This window comes from Schistocerca serialis, chromosome 4, assembly GCF_023864345.2.
Source record: "Schistocerca serialis cubense isolate TAMUIC-IGC-003099 chromosome 4, iqSchSeri2.2, whole genome shotgun sequence".
NCBI classification, from domain to species: Eukaryota; Metazoa; Arthropoda; class Insecta; order Orthoptera; family Acrididae; genus Schistocerca; species Schistocerca serialis.
In genome coordinates, this window is record NC_064641.1 from 970219405 (window position 1) to 970243137 (window position 23733).

Genomic DNA, 23733 nt, shown 5'->3' on the forward strand with positions numbered 1-23733 from the left:
TGAAACACAGAAATCGCATCGGAATTCAATACAAAACGCACAATGCCGCCATAAGTACAAGAATATCGACTCTTCTTACAGTCGGTGATTTGAGCATTCCCTGCCAGACCAGTATTAGTTTCCGATACACCACTGCAGGTTCAATGTATTCCTTGGACCTTCACATTGACGATGAAACACAGAAATCGCATCGAAGTTAAATACAAAAGGAACAATGCCGCCTTAAGTACAAGAATAGAGACTCATCTTACAGTCTGTGCTTTGAGCGTTCCCTGTGAGACCAGTATTAGTTTTCGATACACCACTGCAGATTCAAAGTATTCCTTGGACCTTCAAATTGACGATGAAACATAGAAATCGCATCGCAATTAAATACAAAAGGCACAATGACGCCTTAAGTACAAGAATAGATTCGTACAGTCGGTGCTTTGAGCATTCCCTGTGAGACCAGTATTAGTTTCCAATACACCACTGCAGGTTCAATTTAATCCTCGGACCTTCACATTGACGATGAAACACAGAAATCGCATCAGAATTAAATACAAAAGGCACACTGCCAACTTAAGTACAAGAATATCGACTCTTCTTACAGTCGGTGCTTTGAGCATTCCCTGTCAGAGCAGTATTAGTTTCCGATACTCAACTGCAGGTTCAATGTATTACTTGGACCTTCACATTGACGATGAAACACTGAAATTACTTCGGAATTAAATGCAAAAGGCACAATGCCGCCTTATGTACAAGAATAGAGACTCTTCTTACAGTCGGTGGTTTGATCAATCCCTGAGAGACCAGTATTAGTTTCCGATACACCACTGCAGGTTCAAATTATTCCTTGGACATTTACATTGACGATGAAACACAAAAATCGCATCGCAATTGAATACAAAAGGCACAATGCCGCCTTAAGTACAAGAATAGGGACTCTTCTTACAGGCGGTGCTTTGAGCATTCCCTGTCGTACCAGTATTAGTTTCCGATACACAACTGCAGGTTCAATGTATTCCTTGGACCTTCACATTGACGATGAAACACTGAAATTACTTCGGAATAAAATGCAAAATGCACAATGCCGCCTTAAGTGCAAGAAGAGTGAGACTTCTTAGAGTCGGTGCTTTGATCCTTTCCTGTGAGACCAGTATTAGTTTCCGATATACCACTGAAGGTTCAATGAATTCCTTGGACCTTGACATTGATGATGAAACACCGAAATCGCATCGGAATTAAATACAAAAGGCACAATGCCGTCTTAAGTACAAGAATAGAGTCTCTTCTTACAGTCGGTGCTTGGAGTATTCCCTGTGAGACCAGTATTAGTCTCCGGTACACCACTGCAGGTTCAATGTATTCCTTGGACATACACATTAACGAAGAAACACTGAAATCGCATCGGAATTAAATACAAATGGCACAATGCCGCCTTAAGTACAAGATTAGGGACTCTTCTTACAGTCGGTGCTTTGAGCATTCCCTGTCAGACCTGTATTAGTTTCCGATACACAACTGCAGGTTCAATGTATTCCTTGGACCTTCACATTGACGATGAAACACTGAAATTACTTCGGAATTAAATACAAAAGGCACAATGCCGCCTTAAGTACAAGAAGAGTGAGACTTCTTAGAGTCTGTGCTTTGATCCTTTCCTGTGAGACCAGTATTAGTTTTCAATACACCACTGCAGATTCAAAGTATTCTTTGGACCTTCAAATTGACGATGAAACACAGAAATCGCATCGCAATTAAATAGAAAAGGCACAATGCCGCCTTAGGTACAAGAATAGATTCGTACAGTCGGTGCTCTGAGCATTCCCTGTGAGACCAGTATTAGTTTCCAATACACCACTGCAGGTTCAATATAATCCTCGGACCTTCTGATTGACGATGAAACACAGAAATCGCATCAGAATTAAATACAAAAGGCACAATGCCGTCTTAAGTACAAGAATAGATTCGTACAGTCGGTGCTTGGAGCATTCCCTGTGAGTCCAGTATTAGTTTCCAATACACCACTGCAGGTTCAATATAATCCTCGGACCTTCACATTGACGATGAAACACAGAAATCGCATCGGAATTCAATACAAAACGCACAATGCCACCATAAGTACAAGAATATCGACTCTTCTTACAGTCGGTGATTTGAGCATTCCCTGCCAGACCAGTATTAGTTTCCGATACACCACTGCAGGTTCAATGTATTCCTTGGACCTTCACATTGACAATGAAAAACCGAAATCGCATCGGAATTAAATACAAAAGGCACAATGCCGCCTTAAGTACAAGAATAGAGACTCTTCTCACAGTCTGTGCTTTGAGCATTCCCTGTGAGTCCAGTATTAGTTTCCGATACACCACTGTAGGTTCAAAGTATTAGTTGGACCTTCACATTCACAATGAAACACAGAAATCGCTTCGCAATTAAATACAAACGGCACAATGCCGACTTAAGTACCAGGATAGATTCTTACAGTAACTGCTTTTAGCATTCCTTGTGAGAGCAGTATTAGTTTCCGATACACCACTGCAGGTTCAATATAATCCTTGGACCTTCACATTGACAATGAAACACAGAAATCGCATCGGAATTAAATACAAAAGGCACAATACCGCCTTAAGTACATGAATAGAGACTCTTCTTTCAGTTGGTGCTTTGAGCATTCCCTGTGAGACCAGTATTAGTTTCCGGTACACCACTGCAGTTTCAATGTATTCCTCGGACATACACATTATCGATGAAACACTGAAATTTCGATACACAACTGCAGGTTCAATGTATTCCTTGGACCATCACATTGACGATGAAAAACTGAAATTACTTCGGAATTAAATACAAAGGGCACAAAGCCGCCTTTAGTGCAAGAAGAGTGAGACTTCTTAGAGTCTGTGCTTTGATCATTCCCTGTGAGTCCAGTATTAGTGTCCGATACACCACTGTAGGTTCAAAGTATTTGTTGGACCTTCACATTCACAATGAAACACAGAAATCGCTTCGCAATTAAATACAAACAGCACAATGCCGACTTAAGTTCCAGGATAGATTCTTACAGTAGCTGCTTTTAGCATTCCTTGTGAGAGCAGTATTAGTTTCCGATACACCACTGCAGGTTCAATATAATCCTTGGACCTTCACATTGACAATGAAACACAGAAATCGCATTGGAATTAATTACAAAAGGAACAATGCCGCCTTAAGTACAAGAATAGGGACTCCTCTTACAGGCGGTGGTTTGAGCATTACCTGTCGTACCAGTATTAGTTTCCGATACACAACTGCAGGTTCAATGGATTCCTTGGACCTTCACATTGACGATGAAACACTGAAATTACATCGGAATAAAATGCAAAAGGCAGAATGCCGCCTTAAGTGCAAGAAGAGGGAGACTTCTTATAGTCGGTGCTTTGATCCTTTCCTGTGAGACCAGTTTTAGTTTCCGATATACCACTGAAGGTCCAATGAATTCCTTGGACCTTGACATTGACGATGAAACACAGAAATCGCATCGGAATTAAATACAAAACGCACAATGCCGCCTTAAGTACAAGAATAGAGACACTTCTCACAGTCGGTGCATTGAGCATTCCCTGTGAGACCAGTATTAGTTTCCGATACACCACTGCAGGTTCATTGTATTCCTTGGACCTTCACATTGACGATGAAATACCGAAATCGCATCGGAAGTAAATACAAAAGGCACAATGCCGCCTTAAGTACAAGAATAGAGACTCTTCTTACAGTCGGTGCTTTGAGCATTCCCTTTGAGACCAGTATTAGTTTCCGATACACCACTCCAGGTTCAATATAATCCTGGGACCTTCACATTGACAATGAAACACAGAAATCGCATTGGTATTAAATACAAAAGGCACAATGCCGCCTTAAGTACAAGAATAGAGACTCTTCTTACAGTCGGTGCTTTGAGCATTCCCTCTGAGACCAGTATTAGTTCCCGGTACACCACTGCTGGTTCAATGTATTCCTTGGACATACACATTAACGATGAAACACTGAAATCGAATCGGAATTAAATACAAACGGCACAATGCCGCCTTAAGTACAAGATCAGGGACTCTTCTTACTGTCGGTGCTTTGAGCATTCCCTGTCATACCTGTATTAGTTTCCGATACACAACTGCAGGTTCAATGTATTCCTTGGACCTTCACATTGACGATGAAACACTGAAATTACTTCGGAATTAAGTAGACAAGGCACAATGCCGCCTTAAGTGCAAGAAGAGTGAGACTTCTTAGAGTCTGTGCTTTGATCCTTTCCTGTGAGACCAGTATTAGTTTCCGATACACCACTGAAGATTCAATGAATTCCTTGGACCTTCACATTGACGATGAAACACAGAAATCGCATCGGAATTAAATACAAAAGGCACAATGCCGCCTTAAGTACAAGAATATCGACTCTTCTTACAGTCGGTGCTTTGAGCATTCCCTGTCAGACCAGTATTAGTTTCCGATACACCACTGCAGGTTCAATGTATTCCTTGGACCTTCACATTGACGATGATACACCGAAATCGCATCGGAAGTAAATACAAATGGCACTATGCCGCCTTAAGTACTGGAATAGGGACTCTTCTTACAGTCGGTGCTTTGAGCATTCCCTGTCAGACCAGTATTAGTTTCCGATACACCACTGTAGTTTCAAAGTATTCCTTGGACCTTCACATTGACGATAAAACACAGAAATCGCATCGCAATTAAATACAAAAGGCACAATGCCGACTTAAGTACAAGAATAGATTCTTACAGTCGGTGCTTTGAGCATTCCTTGTGAGACCATTATTAGTTTCCGATACACCACTTCAGGTTCAATATAAACCTTGGACCTTCACATCGACGATGACACACAGAAATCGCATCGGAATTAAATACAAAAGGCACAATGCCGCCTTAAGTACAAGAATAGAGACTCTTCTTACAGTCGGTGCTTTGAGCATTCCCTGTGAGACCAGTATTAGTTTCCGGTACACCACTGCGGGTTCAATGTATTCCTTGGACATACACATTTACCGTGAAACACTGAAATCGCATCGGAATTAAATACAAAAGGCACAATGCCGCCTTAAGTACAAGAATAGGGACTCTTCTTACAGTCGGTGCTTTGAGAATTCCCTGTCAGACCAGTATCAGTTTCCGATACACAACTGCAGGTTCAATGTATTCCATGGACCTTCACATTGACAATGAAACACTGAAATTACTTCGGAATTAAATACAAAAGGCACAATGCCGCCTTAAGTACAAGAATAGATCCTTACAGTCGGTGCTTTGAGCATTCCCTGTGAGACCAGTATTAGTTTCCGATACACCACTGCAAGTTCAAAGTATTTCTTGGACCTTCACATTGACGATGAAACGCTGAAATTACTTCGGAATTAAATACAAAAGGCACAATGCCGTCTTAAGTAAGATAATAGATCCTTCCGGTCGGTGCTTTGAGCATTCCCTGTGAGACCAGTATTACTTTCCGATACACCACTGCAGGTTCAATGTATTCCTGGGACCTTCACGTTGACGATGAAACACCGAAATCGCATCGGAAGTAAATACAAAATGCACAATGCAGCCTTAAGAACAAGAATAGGGACTCTTCTTACAGTCGGTGCTTTGAGCATTCCCTGTCAGACCAGTATTAGTTTCCGATACACCTTTTCAGGTTCAGTGTATTCCTTGGACCTTCACATTGACGATGAAACACCGAAATCGCATCGGAATTAAATACAAAAGGCACAATGCCACCTTAAGTACAAGAATAGAGACTTTTCTTACTGTCTGTGCTTTGAACATTCCCTGTGAGGCGAGTATTAGTTTCCGATACACCACTGTAGGTTCAAAGTATTCCTTGGACCTTCACATTGACGATGAAACACAGAAATCGCATCGCAATTAATCACAAAAGGCACAATGCCGACTTAAGTACAAGAATAGATTCTTACAGTCGGTGCTTTGAGCATTCCCTGTGAGACCAGCATTAGTTTCCGATACACCTCTGCAGGTTCAATACAATCCTTGGACCTTACATTGACAATGAAACACGGAAATCGCATCGGAATTAAATGCAAAATGCACAATGCCGCCTTAAGTACAAGATTAGGGACTCTTCTTACAGTCGGTGCTTTGAGCATTCCCTGTCAGACCTGTATTAGTTTCCGATACACCACTGCACTTTCAATGTATTCCTTGGACCTTCACATTGACGATGAAACACAGAAATCGCATCGGAATTACTTACAAAAGGCACAATGCCGCCTTAAGTACAAAATCAGAGACTCTTCTTACAGTCGGAGCTTTGAGCATTCCCTATGAGACCAGTATTAGTTTCCGATGCACCACTACAGGTTCAATGCATTCCTTGGACCTTCACATTGACGATGAAGCACCGAAATCGCATCGGAAGTAAATACAATCGGCACTATGCCGCCTTCAGTACAAGAGTAGAGGCCCTTCGTACAGTCTGTGTTTTGAGCATTCCCTGTGAGACCAGTATTAGTTTCCGATATAGCACTGTAGGTTCAAAGTATACCTTGGACCTTCACATTGGCGATCAAACACAGAAATCGCATCGCAATTAAATACTAAAGGCACAATGCTGACTTAAGTACAAGAATAGATTCTTACAGTCGGTGCTTTGGGCATTCCCTGCGAGACCAGTATTAGTTTCTGATACACCACTGCAGGTTCAATATAATCCTTGGACCTTCACATTGACGAAGAAACACAGAAATCGCATCGGAAGTAAATACAAAAGGCCCAATGCCGCATTAAGTACAAGGATAGAGACTCTTCTTACAGTCTGTGCTTTGAGCATTCCCTGTGAGACCAGTATTAGTTTCCGATACACCACTGCCGGTTCAATGTATTCCTTGGAGCCTCTCATTGACGATGAAACTCAGAAATCGCATCGGAATTACATACAAATGGCACAATGACGCCTTAAGTACAAGAATAGAGACTCTTCTTACAGTCGGTGCTTTGATCCTTTCCTATGAGACCAGTATTAGTTTCCGATACACCACTGGAGGTTCAATGTATCCCTTGGACATTCACATTCACGATGAAACACTGAAATTACATCGGAATTAAATACAAAACGCACAATGCCGCCTTAAGTGCAAGAAGAGTGAGACTTCTTAGAGACTGTGTTTTGATCCTTTCCTGTGAGACCAGTATTAGTTTCCGATACACCACTGCAGGTTCAGTGTATTCCTTGGACCTTCACATTGACGATGAAACACCGAAATCGCATCGGAATTAAATACAAAAGGCACAATGCCACCATAAGTACAAGAATAGAGACTCTTCTTACAGTCTGCGCTTTGAGCAATCCCTGTGAGACCAGTATTAGTTTCCGATACACCACTGTAGGTTCAAAGTATTCCTTGGACCTTCACATTAACGATGAAACACAGAAATCGCATCGCAATTAAACACAAAAAGCACAATTGCGACATAAGTACAAGAATAGATTCGTACAGTCGGTGCTTTGAACAATCCCTGTCAGACCAGTATTAGTTTCCGATACACCTCTGCAGGATCAATATAATCCTTGGACCTTCACATTGACAATGAAACACAGAAATCGCATCGGAATTAAATACAAAATGCACAATGCTGCCTTAAGTACAAGATTAGGGACTCCTCTTACAGTCGGTGCTTTGAGCATTCCCTGTCAGACCTGTATTAGTTTCCGATACACCACTGCAGTTTCAGTGTATTCCTTGGACTTTCAAATTGACGATGAAACACAGAAATCGCATCGGAATTACTTACAAAAGGCACAATGCAGCCTTAAGTACAAGATTAGAGACTCTTCTTACAGTCGGAGCTTTGAGCATTCCCTGTGAGAGCAGTATTAGTTTCCGATACACCACTACAGGTTCAAAGCATTCCTTGGACCTTCACATTGACGATGAAACACCGAAATCGAATCGGAAGTAAATACAATCGGCCCTATGCCGCCTTAAGTACAATAATAGGGGCTCCTCTTACAGTCGGTGCTTTGAGCATTCCCTGTCAGATCAGTATTAGTTTCCGATACACCACTGCAGGATCAATGCATTCCTTGGACCTTCACATTGACGATGAAACACCGAAATAGCATCGGAAGTAAATACAAAAGGCACAATGCCGCCTTAAGTACTAGAATAGAGACTCTTGTTACAGTCTGTGCTTTGAGCATTCCCTGTGAGACCAGTATTAGTTTCCGATACACCACCGCAGGTTCAATGTAATCGTTGGACCCTCTCATTGACGATGAAACACAGAAATCGCATCGGAATTAAATACAAATGGGACAATGAAGCCTTAAGAACAAGAATAGAGCCTCTTCTCACAGTCGGTGCTTTAATCCTTTCCTGTGAGACCAGTATTAGTTTCCGATACACCACATCAGGTTCAATGTATTCCTTGGACATTCACATTGCCGATAAAACACTGAAATTACATCGGATTTAAATACAAAAGGCACAATGTCGCCTTAAATGCAAGAAGAGTGAGACTTCTTAGAGTCTGTGCTTTGATGCTTTCCTATGACACCAGTATTAGTTTCCGATTCACCACTACAGGCTCAATGTATTCCTTTTACGTACACATTGACGATGAAACACTGAAATTACATCGGAATTAAATACAAAAGGCACAATGCCTTCTTAAGTGCAAGAAGAGTGAGACCTCTTAGAGTCTGTGCTTCGATGGTTTCCTGTGACACCACTATTAGTATCCGATACACCACTGCAGGTTCTATGTATTCCTTGGGCCTTCACATTGACGATGAAACACAGAAATCGCATCAGAATTAAATACAAAAGGCACAATGACGCCTTAAGTACACGAATAGAGATTCTTCTTACAGTCGGTGCCTTGATCCTTTCCTGTGAGACCAGTATTAGTTTCCGATACACCACTGCAGGTTCAATGTATTCCTTGGACATTCACATTGACGATGAACCACTGAAATTACATCGGAATTAAATACAAAAGGCACAATGCCACCTTAAGCGCAAGAAGAGTGAGACTTCTTAGAGTCTGTGCTTTGATCCTTTCCTATGAGACCAGTATTAGTTTCCGATACACCGCTGCAGGTTCAATGTATTCCTTTTACATACACACTGTAGTGCCGCCTTAAGTGCAAGAAGAGTGAGACATCTTAGAGTCTGCGCTTTGATCCTTTCCTGTGAGACCAGTATTAGTTTCAGATACACCACTGCAGGTTCAATGTATTCTATGGACCTTCACATTGACGATGATACACTGAAATTACTTCGTAATTAAATACAAAAGGCACAATGCCGCCTTAAGTGCAAGAAGAGTGAGTCTTCTTAGAGTCTGTATTTTGATCCTTTCCTGTGAGACCTGTATTAGTTTCCGATACACCACTGAAGGTTCAATGTTTTCCTTGGGCCTTCACAATGATGATGAAACACAGAAATCGCATCGGAATTAAATATAGAAGGCACAATGCCGCCTTAAGTACAAGAATAGAGACTCTTCTTACAGTCGGTGCTTTGTTCCTTTCCTGTGAGACCAGTATTAGTTTCCGATACACCACTGCAGGTTCAATGTATTCTTTGGACATACACATTGACGATGAAACACTTAAATTACGTCGGAACTAAATTCAAAAGCCACAATGACGCCTTATGTGCAAGAAGAGTGAGACTTCTTAGTGTCTGTGATTTGATCCTTTCCTGTGAGACCAGTATTAGTTTCCGATACACCACTACAGGTTCAATGCATTCCGTGGACCTTCACATTGACGATGAAACACCGAAATCGAATAGGAAGTAAATACAATCGGCACTATGCCGCCTTAAGTACAATAATAGGGACTCCTCTTACAGTCGGTGCTATGAGCATTCCCTGTCAGACCAGTATTAGTTTCCGATACACCACTGCAGGTTCAATGCATTCCTTGTACCTTCACATTGACGATGAAACACCGAAATCGCATCGGAATTAAATACAAAAGACACAATGCCGCATTCAGTACAAGAATAGAGACCCTTCTTACAGTCTGTGCTTTGAGCATTCCCTGTGAGACCAGTATTAGTTTCCGATATACCACTGTAGGTTCAAAGTATTCCTTGGACCTTCACATTGACGATCAAACACAGCAATCGCATCGCAATTAAATACAAAAGGCACAATGCCGACTTAAGTACAAGAATAGATTCTTACAGTCGGTGCTTTGGGCATTCCCTGCGAGACCAGTATTAGTTTCCGATACACCACTACAGGTTCAATATAATCCTTGGACCTTCACATTGACGAAGAAACACAGAAATCGCATCGGAAGTAAATCCAAAAGGCCCAATGCCGCCTTAAGTACTAGAATAGAGACTCTTCTTACAGTCTGTGCTTTGAGCATTCCCTGTGAGATCAGTATTAGTTTCCGATACTCCACTGCAGGTTCAATGTATTCCTTGGAGCCTCTCATTGACGATGAAACACAGAAATCGCATCGGAATTCCATACAAATGGCACAATGACGCCTTAAGTACAACAATAGAGACTCTTCTTACAGTCGGTGTTTTGATCCTTTCCTGTGAGACCAGTATTAGTTTCCGATACACCACTGCAGGTTCAATGTATTCCTTGGACCTTCACATTGACGATGAAACACCGAAATCGCATCGGAAGTAAATACAAATGGCACTATGCCGCCTTAAGTACTGGAATAGGGACTCTTCTTACAGTCGGTGCTTTGAGCATTCCCTGTCAGACCAGTATTAGTTTCCGATACACCACTGTAGTTTCAAAGTATTCCTTGGACCTTCACATTGACGATAAAACACAGAAATCGCATCGCAATTAAATACAAAAGGCACAATGCCGACTTAAGTACAAGAATAGATTCTTACAGTCGGTGCTTTGAGAATTCCCTGTCAGACCAGTATCAGTTTCCGATACACAACTGCAGGTTCAATGTATTCCATGGACCTTCACATTGACAATGAAACACTGAAATTACTTCGGAATTAAATACAAAAGGCACAATGCCGCCTTAAGTACAAGAATAGATCCTTACAGTCGGTGCATTGAGCATTCCCTGTGAGACCAGTATTAGTTTCCGATACACCACTGCAGGTTCAAAGTATTTCTTGGACCTTCACATTGATGATGAAACACAGAAATCGCATCGCAATTAAATACAAAAGGCACAATGCCGCCTTAAGTACAGGAATAGATTCTTACAGTGGGTGCTTTGAGCATTCCCTGTGAGACCAGTATTAGTATCCGATACACCACTGCAGGTTCAATATAATCCTTGGACCTTCACATTGACAATGAAACACAGAAATCGCATCGGAATTAAATAAAAAAGGCACAATGCCGCATTAAGTACAAGAATAGAGCCTCTTCTTACAGTCGGTGCTTTGAGCATTCCCTGTGAGACTAGTATTAGTTTCCGGTACACCACTGCAGGTTCAATGTATTCCTTGGACATACACATTAACGATGAACCACTGAAATCGCATCGGAATTAAATACAAAAGGCACAATGCCGCCTAAAGTACAAGAATAGGGACTCTTCTTACAGTCTGTGCTTTGAGCATTCCCTGTTAGACCAGTATTAGTTTCCGATACACCACTGCAGGTTCAATGTATTTCTTGGACTTTCACATTGACGATAAAACGCTGAAATTACTTCGGAATTAAATACAAAAGGCACAATACCGTCTTAAGTAAGATAATAGATCCTTCCGGTCGGTGCTTTGAGCATTCCCTGTGAGACCAGTATTACTTTCCGATACACCACTGCAGGTTCAATATATTCCTGGGACCTTCACGTTGACGATGAAACACCGAAATCGCATCGGAAGTAAATACAAAATGCACAATGCAGCCTTAAGAACAAGAATAGGGACTCTTCTTACAGTCGGTGCTTTGAGCATTCCCTGTCAGACCAGTATTAGTTTCCGATACACCTTTTCAGGTTCAGTGTATTCCTTGGACCTTCACATTGACGATGAAACACCGAAATCGCATCGGAATTAAATACAAAAGGCACAATGCCACCTTAAGTACAAGAATAGAGACTTTTCTTACTGTCTGTGCTTTGAGCATTCCCTGTGAGGCCAGTATTAGTTTCCGATACACCACTGTAGGTTCAAAGTATTCCTTGGACCTTCACATTGACGATGAAACACAGAAATCGCATCGCAATTAAACACAAAAGGCACAATGCCGACTTAAGTACAAGAATAGATTCTTACAGTCGGTGCTTAGAGCATTCCCTGTGAGACCAGCATTAGTTTCCGATACACCTCTGCAGGTTCAATACAATCCTTGGACCTTACATTGACAATGAAACACGGAAATCGCATCGGAATTAAATGCAAAATGCACAATGCCGCCTTAAGTACAAGATTAGGGACTCTTCCTACAGTCGGTGCTTTGAGCATTCCCTGTCAGACCTGTATTAGTTTCCGATACACCACTGCAATTTCAATGTATTCCTTGGACCTTCACATTGACGATGAAACACAGAAATCGCATCGGAATTACTTACAAAAGGCACAATGCCGCCTTAAGTACAAAATCAGAGACTCTTCTTACAGTCGGAGCTTTGAGCATTCCCTATGAGACCAGTATTAGTTTCCGATGCACCACTACAGGTTCAATGCATTCCTTGGACCTTCACATTGACGATGAAGCACCGAAATCGCATCGGAAGTAAATACAATCGGCACTATGCCGCCTTCAGTACAAGAGTAGAGGCCCTTCGTACAGTCTGTGTTTTGAGCATTCCCTGTGAGACCAGTATTAGTTTCCGATATAGCACTGTAGGTTCAAAGTATACCTTGGACCTTCACATTGACGATCAAACACAGAAATCGCATCGCAATTAAATACAAAAGGCACAATGCTGACTTAAGTACAAGTATAGATTCTTACAGCCGGTGCTTTGGGCATTCCCTGCGAGACCAGTATTAGTTTCTGATACACTACTGCAGGTTCAATATAATCCTTGGACCTTCACATTGACGAAGAAACACAGAAATCGCATCGGAAGTAAATACAAAAGGCACAATGCCGCATTAAGTACAAGAATTGAGACTCTTCTTACAGTCTGTGCTTTGAGCATTCCCTGTGAGACCAGTATTAGTTTCCGATATACCACTGTAGGTTCAAAGTATTCGGTGGACCTTCACATTGACGATCAAACACAGAAATCGCATCGCAATTGAATACAAAAGGCCCAATGCCGACTTAAGTACAAGAATAGAGACTCTTCTTACAGTCTGTGCTTTGAGCATTCCCTGTGAGATCAGTATTAGTTTCCGATACACCACTGCAGGTTCAATGTATTCCTTGGAGCCTCTCATTGACGATGAAACATTGAAATCGCATCTGAATTCCATACAAATAGCACAATGACGCCTTAAGTACAACAATAGAGACTCTTCTTACAGTCGGTGATTTGATCCTTTCCTGTGAGACCAGTATTAGTTTCCGATACACCACTTCAGGTTCAATGTATTTCTTGGACTTTCACATTGACGATGAAACACAGAAATCGCATCAGAATTAAATACAAAGGCACAATGCCGCCTTAAGTACAAGAATAGAGATTCTTCTTACAGTCGGTGCTTTGATCCTTTCCTGTGAGACCAGTATTAGTTTCCGATACACCACTGCTGGTTCAATGTATTCCTTGGACATTCACATTGTCGATGAAACACTGAAATTACATCGGAATTAAATACAAAGGGCACAATGCCGCCGTAAGCGCAAGAAGAGTGAGACCTCTTATAGTCTGTGCTTTGATCCTTTCCTGTGACACCACTATTAGTATCCGATACACCACTGCAGGTTCTATGTATTCCTTGGACCATCACATTGTCGATGAAACACAGAAATCGCATCGGAATTAAATACAAAAGGTACAATGCCGCCTTAAGTACAAGAATAGAGACTCTTCTAACAGTTGGTGCTTTGAGCATTCCCTGTGAGACCAGTATTAGTTTCCGATACACCACTGCAGGTTCAATGTATTCCGTTTACATACACATTGACGATGAAACACTGAAATTACATCGGAATTAAATACAAAAGGCACAATGCCGCCTTAAGTGCAAGATAAGTGAGACTTCTTAGAGTCTGTGTTTTGATCCTTTCCTGTGAGACCAGTATTAGTTTCCGATACACCACTGCAGGTTCAATGTATTCCTTGGATATAAACATTGACGAGAAAACACTGAAATTACATCGGAATTAAATACAAAAGCACAATGCCGCTTTAAGTGCAAGAAGAGTGAGACTTCTTAGAGTCTGTGGTTTGATCCTTTCCTGCGTGACCAGTATTAGTTTCCGATACACCACTGCAGGTTCAATGTTTTCCTTGGACCTTCACATTGACGATGAAACACAGAAATCGCATCAGAAGTAAATACAAAAGGCACAATGCCGCCTTAAGTACTAGAATAGAGACTCTTGTTACAGTCTGTGCTTTGAGCATTCCCTGTGAGACCAGTATTAGTTTCCGATACACCACCGCAGGTTCAATGTATTCGTTGGACCCTCTCATTGACGATGAAACACAGAAATCGCATCGGAATTAAATACAAATGGGACAATGAAGCCTTAAGAACAAGAATAGAGCCTCTTCTCACAGTCGGTGCTTTAATCCTTTCCTGTGAGACCAGTATTAGTTTCCGATACACCACATCAGGTTCAATGTATTCCTTGGACATTCACATTGCCGATAAAACACTGAAATTACATCGGATTTAAATACAAAAGGCACAATGTCGCCTTAAATGCAAGAAGAGTGAGACTTCTTAGAGTCTGTGCTTTGATGCTTTCCTATGACACCAGTATTAGTTTCCGATTCACCACTACAGGCTCAATGTATTCCTTTTACGTACACATTGACGATGAAACCCTGAAATTACATCGGAATTAAATACAAAAGGCACAATGCCTTCTTAAGTGCAAGAAGAGTGAGACCTCTTAGAGTCTGTGCTTTGATCCTTTCCTGTGACACCACTATTAGTATCCGATACACCACTGCAGGTTCTATGTATTCCTTGGACCTTCACATTGGCGATGAAACACAGAAATCGCATCAGAATTAAATACAAAAGGCACAATGACGCCTTAAGTACACGAATAGAGATTCTTCTTACAGTCGGTGCTTTGATCCTTTCCTGTGAGACCAGTATTAGTTTCCGATACACCACTGCAGGTTCAATGTATTCCTTGGACATTCACATTGACGATGAACCACTGAAATTACATCGGAATTAAATACAAAAGGCACAATGCCACCTTAAGCGCAAGAAGAGTGAGACTTCTTAGAGTCTGTGCTTTGATCCTTTCCTATGAGACCAGTATTAGTTTCCGATACACCGCTGCAGGTTCAATGTATTCCTTTTACATACACACTGTCGATGAAACACTGAAATTACATCGGAATTAAATACAAAAGGCACAATGCCGCCTTAAGTGCAAGAAGAGTGAGACATCTTAGAGTCTGCGCTTTGATCCTTTCCTGTGAGACCAGTATTAGTTTCAGATACACCACTGCAGGTTCAATGTATTCTATGGACCTTCACATTGACGATGATACACTGAAATTACTTCGCAATTAAATACAAAAGGCACAATGCCGCCTTAAGTGCAAGAAGAGTGAGTCTTCTTAGAGTCTGTATTTTGATCCTTTCCTGTGAGACCAGTATTAGTTTCCGATACACCACTGAAGGTTCAATGTTTTCCTTGGGCCTTCACAATGATGATGAAACACAGAAATCGCATCGGAATTAAATACAAAAGGCACAATGCCGCCTTAAGTACAAGAATAGAGACTCTTTTTACAGTCGGTGCTTTGATCCTTTCCTGTGAGACCAGTATTAGTTTCCGATACACCACTGCAGGTTCAATGTATTCTTTGGACATACACATTGACGATTAAACACTTAAATTACGCCGGAACTAAATTCAAAAGCCACAATGACGCCTTATGTGCAAGAAGAGTGAGACTTCTTAGTGTCTGTGATTTGATCCTTTCCTGTGAGACCAGTATTAGTTTCCGATACACCACTACAGGTTCAATGCATTCCGTGGACCTTCACATTGACGATGAAACACCGAAATCGAATAGGAAGTAATTACAATCGGCACAATGCCGCCTTAAGTACAATAATAGGGACTCCTCTTACAATCGGTGCTATGAGCATTCCCTGACAGACCAGTATTAGTTTCCGATACACCACTGCAGGTTCAATGCATTCCTGGGACCTTCACATTGACGATGAAACACCGAAATCGCATCGGAATTAAATACAAAAGACACAATGCCCCATTCAGTACAAGAATAGAGACCTTTCTTACAGTCTGTGCTTTGAGCATTCCCTGTGAGACCAGTATTAGTTTCCGATATACCACTGTAGGTTCAAAGTATTCCTTGGACCTTCACATTGACGATCAAACACAGCAATCGCATCGCAATTAAATACAAAAGGCACAATGCCGACTTAAGTACAAGAATAGATTCTTACAGTCGGTGCTTTGGGCATTCCCTGCGAGACCAGTATTAGTTTCCGATATACCACTGCAGGTTCAATATAATCCTTGGACCTTCACATTGACGAAGAAACACAGAAATCGCATCGGAAGTAAATACAAAAGGCCCAATGCCGCCCTAAGTACTAGAAAAGAGACTCTTCTTACAGTCTGTGCTTTGAGCATTCCCTGTGAGATCAGTATTAGTTTCCGATACTCCACTGCAGGTTCAATGTATTCCTTGGACATTCACATTGACGATGAAACACTGAAATCGCATCAGAATTAAATACAAAAGGCATAATGCCGCCTTAAGCGCAAGAAGAGTGAGACCTCTTAGAGTCTGTTCTTTGATCCTTTCCTGTGACACCACTATTAGTATCCGATACACCACTGCAGGTTCTATGTATTCCTTGGACCTTCACATTGACGATGAAACACAGAAATCGCATCGGAATTAAATACAAAAGGCACAATGCCGCCTTAAGTACAAGAATAGAGACTCTTCTAACAGTTGGTGTTTTGAGCATTCCCTGTGAGACCAGTATTAGTTTCCGATACACCACTGCAGGTTCAATGTATTCCGTTTACATACACATTGACGATGAAGCACTGAAATTACATCGGAATTAAATACAAAATTCACAATGCCGCCTTAAGTGCAAGATAAGTGAGACTTCTTAGAGTCTGTGTTTTGATCCTTTCCTGTGAGACCAGTATTAGTTTCCGATACACCACTGCAGGTTCAATGTATTCCTTGGATATAAACATTGACGAGAAAACACTGAAACTACATCGGAATTAAATACAAAAGGTACAATGCCGCCTTAAGTGCAAGAAAACTGAGACGTCTTAGAGTCTGTGGTATGATCCTTTCCTGCGCGACCAGTATTAGTTTCCGATACACCACTGCAGGTTCAATGTATTCCTTGGACTTTCACATTGACGATGAAACACAGAAATCGCATCAGAAGTATATACAAAAGGCACAATGCCGCCTTAAGTACAAGAATAGAGACTCTTCTAACAGTTGGTGCTTTGAGCATTCCCTGTGAGACCAGTATTAGTTTCCGATACCCCACTGCAGGTTCAATGTATTCCTTGGACATTCACATTGGCGATAAAACACTGAAATTACAGCGGATTTAAATACAAAAGGCACAATGCCGCCTTAAACGCAAGAAGAGTGAGACTTCTTAGAGTCTGTGCTTTGATGCTTTCCTATGACACCAGTATTAGTTTCCGATTCACCACTACAGGTTCAATGTATTCCTTTTACATACACATTGACGATGAAACACTGAAGTTACAACGGAATTAAATACAAATGGCACAATGCCGCCTTAAGTGCAAGAAGAGTGAGACTTCTTAAAGTCTGTGCTTCGATCCTTTCCTGTGAGACCAGTATTAGTTTCCGATACACCACTGCAGGTTCAATGTATTCTAAGGACCTTCACATTGACGATGATACACTGAAATTACTTCGTAATTAAATACAAAAGGCACAATGCCGCCTTAAGTGCAAGAAGAGTGACTCTTCTTAGAGTCTGTATTTTGATCCATTCCTGTCAGACCAGTATTAGTTTCCGATACACCACTGAAGGTTCAATATTTTCCTTGGGCCTTCACAATGATGATGAAACACAGAAATCGCATCGGAATTAAACACAAAAGGCACAATGCCGACTTAAGTACAAGAATAGAGACTCTTCTTACAGTCGGTGCTTTGATCCTTTCCTGTGAGACCAGTATTAGTTTCCGATACACCACTGCAGGTTCAATGTATTCTTTGGACATACACATTGACGATGAAACACTTAAATTACGTCGGAACTAAATTCAAAAGGCACAATGACGCCTTATGTGCAAGAAGAGTGAGACTTCTTAGTGTCTGTACTTTGATCCTTTCCTGTGACACCAGTATTAGTTTCCGATACAACACCTTAGGCTCAATGTATTCCTTGTACCTTCACATTGACGATGAAACACAGAAATCGCATAGGAATTAAATACAAAATCCACAATGCCGCCTTAAGTACAAGAATAGAGACTCTTCTTGCAGTCTGTGCTTTGAGCATTCCCTGTGAGATCAGTATTAGTTTCCGATACACCACTGCAGGTTCAATGTATTCCTTGGAACCTCTCATTGACGATGAAACACTGAAATTGCATCGAAAATTAAATACAAAAGGCACAATGCCGCCTTAAGTGCAAGAAGACTGAGACTTCTCAGAGTCTGTGCTTTGATCCTTTCCTGTGAGACCAGTATTAGTTTCCGATACACCACCTTAGGTTCAATGTATTCCTTGTACCTTCACATTGACGATGAAACACAGAAATCGCATAGGAATTAAATACAAAATCCACAATGCCGCCTTAAGTACAAGAATAGGGACTCTTCTGACAGTCGGTGCTTTGATCCTTTCCTGTGAGACCAGTATTAGTTTCCGATACACCACTGCAGGTTCAATGTGTTCCTTGGACCCTCACATTGACAATGAAACACAGAAATCGCATCGGAATTAAGTACATAATGCACAATGCCGCCTTAAGTACAAGATTAGGGACTCTTCTTACAGTCGGTGCTTTGAGCATTCCCTGTCAGACCTGTATTAGTTTCCGATACACCACTGCAGTTTCAATGTATTCCTTGGACCTTCACATTGACGATCAAACACAGAAATCGCATCGCAATTAAATACAAAAGGCACAATGCCGACTTAAGTACAAGAATAGAGACCCTTCTTACAGTCTGTGCTTTGAGCATTCCCTGTGAGACCAGTATCAGTTTCCGATATACCACTGTAGGTTCAAAGTATTCCTTGGACCTTCACATTGACGATCAAACACAGAAATCGCATCGCAATTAAATACAAAAGGCCCAATGCCGCCTTAAGTACAAGAATAGAGACTCTTCTTACAATCTATGCTTTGAGGATTCCCTGTGAGATCAGTATTAGTTTCCGATACACCACTGCAGGTTCAATGTATTCCTTGGAGCCTCTCATTCACGATGAAACACAGAAATTGCATCGAAAATTAAATACAAAAGGCACAATGCCGCCTTAAGTGCAAGAAGACTGAGACTTCTTAGAGTCTGTGCTTTGATCCTTTCCTGTGACACCACTATTAGTATCCGATACACCACTGCAGGTTCTATGTATTCATTGGACCTTCACATTGACGATGAAACACAGAAATCGCATCGGAATTAAATACAAAAGGCACAATGCCGCCTTAAGTACAAGAATAGAGACTCTTCTAACAGTTGGTGCTTTGAGCATTCTCTGTGAAACCAGAGTTAGTTTCCGATACACCACTGCAGGTTCAATGTATTCCGTTTACATACACATTGACGATGAAACACTGAAATTACATCGGAATTAAATACAAAAGGCACAATGCCGCCTTAAGTGCAAGAAGAGTGAGACTTCTTAGAGTCTGTGGTTTGATCCTTTCCTGCGTGACCAGTATTAGTTTCCGATACACCACTGCAGGTTCAATGTATTCCTTGGACCTTCACATTGACGATGAAACACAGAAATCGCATCAGAAGTAAATACAAAAGGCACAATGCCGCCTTAAGTACAAGAATAGAGACTCTTGTTACAGTCTGTGCTTTGAGCATTCCCTGTGAGACCAGTATTAGTTTCCGATACACCACCGCAGGGTCAATGTATTCGTTGGACCCTATCATTGACGATGAAACACAGAAATCGCATCGGAATTAAATACAAATGGGACAGTGAAGCCTTAAGTACAAGAATAGAGCCTCTTCTCACAGTCGGTGCTTTGATCCTTTCCTGTGAGACCAGTATTAGTTCCCGGTACACCACTGCAGGTTCAATGTATTCCTTGGACATTCACATTGACGATGAACCACTGAAATTACATCGGAATTAAATACAAAAGGCACAATGCCACCTTAAGCGCAAGAAGAGTGAGACTTCTTAGAGTCTGTGCTTTGATCCTTTCCTATGAGACCAGTATTAGTTTCCGATACACTGCTGCAGGTTCAATGTGTTCCTTTTACATACACACTGACGATGAAACACTGAAGTTACATCGGAATTAAATACAAAAGGCACAATGCCGCCTTAAGTGCAAGAAGAGTGAGACTTCTTAGAGTCTGCGCTTTGATCCTTTCCTGTGAGACCAGTATTAGTTTCCGATACACCACTGAAGGTTCAATGTATTCTATGGACCTTCACATTGACGATGATACACTGAAATTACTTCGTAATTAAATACAAAAGGCACAATGCCGCCTTAAGTGCAAGAAGAGTGAGACTTCTTAGAGTCTGTATTTTGATCCTTTCCTGTGAGACCAGTATTAGTTTCCGATACACCACTGAAGGTTCAATATTTTCCTTGGGCCTTCACAATGATGATGAAACACAGAAATCGCATCGGAATTAAACACAAAAGGCACAATGCCGACTTAAGTACAAGAATAGAGACTCTTCTTACAGTCGGTGCTTTGATCCTTTCCTGTGAGACCAGTATTAGTTTCCGATACACCACTGCAGGTTCAATGTATTCTTTGGACATACACATTGACGATGAAACACTTAAATTACGTCGGAACTAAATTCAAAAGGCACAATGACGCCTTATGTGCAAGAAGAGTGAGACTTCTTAGTGTCTGTACTTTGATCCTTTCCTGTGACACCAGAATTAGTTTCTGATACAACACCTTAGATTCAATGTATTCCTTGTACCTTCACATTGACGATGAAACACAGAAATCGCATAGGAATTAAATACAAAATCCACAATGCCGCCTTAAGTACAAGAATAGAGACTCTTCTTACAGTCTGTGCTTTGAGCATTCCCTGTGAGATCAGTATTAGTTTCCGATACACCACTGCAGGTTCAATGTATTCCTAGGAGCCTCTCATTGACGATGAAACACTGAAATTGCATCGAAAATTAAATACAAAAGGCACAATGCCGCCTTAAGTGCAAGAAGACTGAGACTTCTTAGAGTCTGTGCTTTGATCCTTTCCTGTGAGACCAGTATTAGTTTCCGATACACCACCTTAGGTTCAATGTATTCCTTGTACCTTCACATTGACGATGAAACACAGAAATCGCATAGGAATTAAATACAAAATCCACAATGCCGCCTTACGTACAAGAATAGAGACTCTTCTGACAGTCGGTGCTTTGATCCTTTCCTGTGAGACCAGTATTAGTTTCCGATACACCACTGCAGGTTCAATGTGTTCCATGGACCTTCACATTGACAATGAAACACAGTAATCGCATCGGAATTAAGTACAAAATGCACAATGCCGCCTTAAGTACAAGATTAGGGACTCTTCTTACAGTCGGTGCTTTGAGCATTCCCTGTCTGACCTGTATTAGTTTCCGATACAAAACTGCAGTTTCAATGTATTACTTGGACCTTCACATTGACGATCAAACACAGAAATCGCATCGCAATTAAATACAAAAGGCACAATGCCGACTTAAGTACAAGAATAGAGACCCTTCTTACAGTCTGTGCTTTGAGCATTCCCTGTGAGACCAGTATCAGTTTCCGATATACCACTGTAGGTTCAAAGTATTCCTTGCACCTTCACATTGACGATCAAACACAGAAATCGCATCGCAATTAAATACAAAAGGCCCAATGCCGCCTTAAGTACAAGAATTGAGACTCTTCTTACAATCTATGCTTTGAGCATTCCCTGTGAGATCAGTATTAGTTTCCGATACACCACTGCAGGTTCAATGTATTCCTTGGAGCCTCTCATTGACGATGAAACACAGAAATCGCATCGGATTCCATACAAATGGCACAATGACGCCTTTAGTACAACAATAGAGAATCTTCTTACAGTCGGTGCTTTGATCCTTTCCTGTGAGACCAGTATTAGTTTCCGATACACCACTGCAGGTTCAATGTATTCCTTGGACATTCACATTGACGTTGAAACACTGAAATTACATCGGAATTAAATACAAAAGGCACAATGCCGCCTTAAGCGCAAGAAGAGTGAGACCTCTTAGAGTCTGTGCTTTGATCCTTTCCTGTGACACCACTATTAGTATCCGATACACCACTGCAGGTTCTATGTATTCCTTGGACCTTCACGTTGACGATGAAACACAGAAATCGCATCGGAATTAAATACAAAAGGCACAATGCCGCCTTAAGTACAAGAATAGAGACTCTTCTAACAGTTGGTGCTTTGAGCATTCTCTGTTGAACCAGTATTAGTTTCCGATACACCACTGCAGGTTCAATGTATTCCGTTTACATACACATTGACGATGGAACACTGAAATTACATCGGAATGAAATACAAAAGGCACAATGCCGTCTTAAGTGCCAGATAAGTGAGACTTCTTAGAGTCTGTGTTTTGATCCTTTCCTGTGAGACCAGTATTAGTTTCCGATACACCACTGCTGGTTCAATGTATTCCTTGGATATAAACATTGACGAGAAAACACTGAAATTACATCGGAATTAAATACAAAAGGCACAATGCCGCCTTAAGTGCAAGAAGAGTGAGACTTCTTAGAGCCTGTGGTTTGATCCTTTCCTGCGTGACCAGTATTAGTTTCCGATACACCACTGCAGGTTCAATGTATTCCTTGGACCTTCACATTGACGATGAAACACAGAAATCGCATCAGAAGTAAATACAAAACGCACAATGCCGCCTTAAGTACAAGAATACAGACTCTTGTTACAGTCTGTGCTTTGAGCATTCCCTGTGAGACCAGTATTAGTTTCCGATACACCACCGCAGGTTCAATGTATTCGTTGGACCCTATCATTCACGATGAAACACAGAAATCGCATCGGAATTAAATACAAATGGGACAATGAAGCCTTAGGAACAAGAATAGAGCCTCTTCTCACAGTCGGTGCTTTAATCCATTCCTGTGAGACCAGCATTAGTTTCCGATACACCACGTCAGGTTCAATGTATTCCTTGGACATTCACATTGCCGATAAAACACTGAAATTACATCGGATTTAAATACAAAAGGCACAATGTCGCCTTAAATGCAAGAATGTGAGACTTCTTAGAGTCTGTGCTTTGATGCTTTCCTATGACACCAGTATTAGTTTCCCATTCACCACTACAGGTTCAATGTATTCCTTTTACATACACATTGACGATGAAACACTGAAACTACATCGGAATTAAATACAAAAAAGCACAATGCCGCCTTAAGTGCAAGAAGAGTGAGAC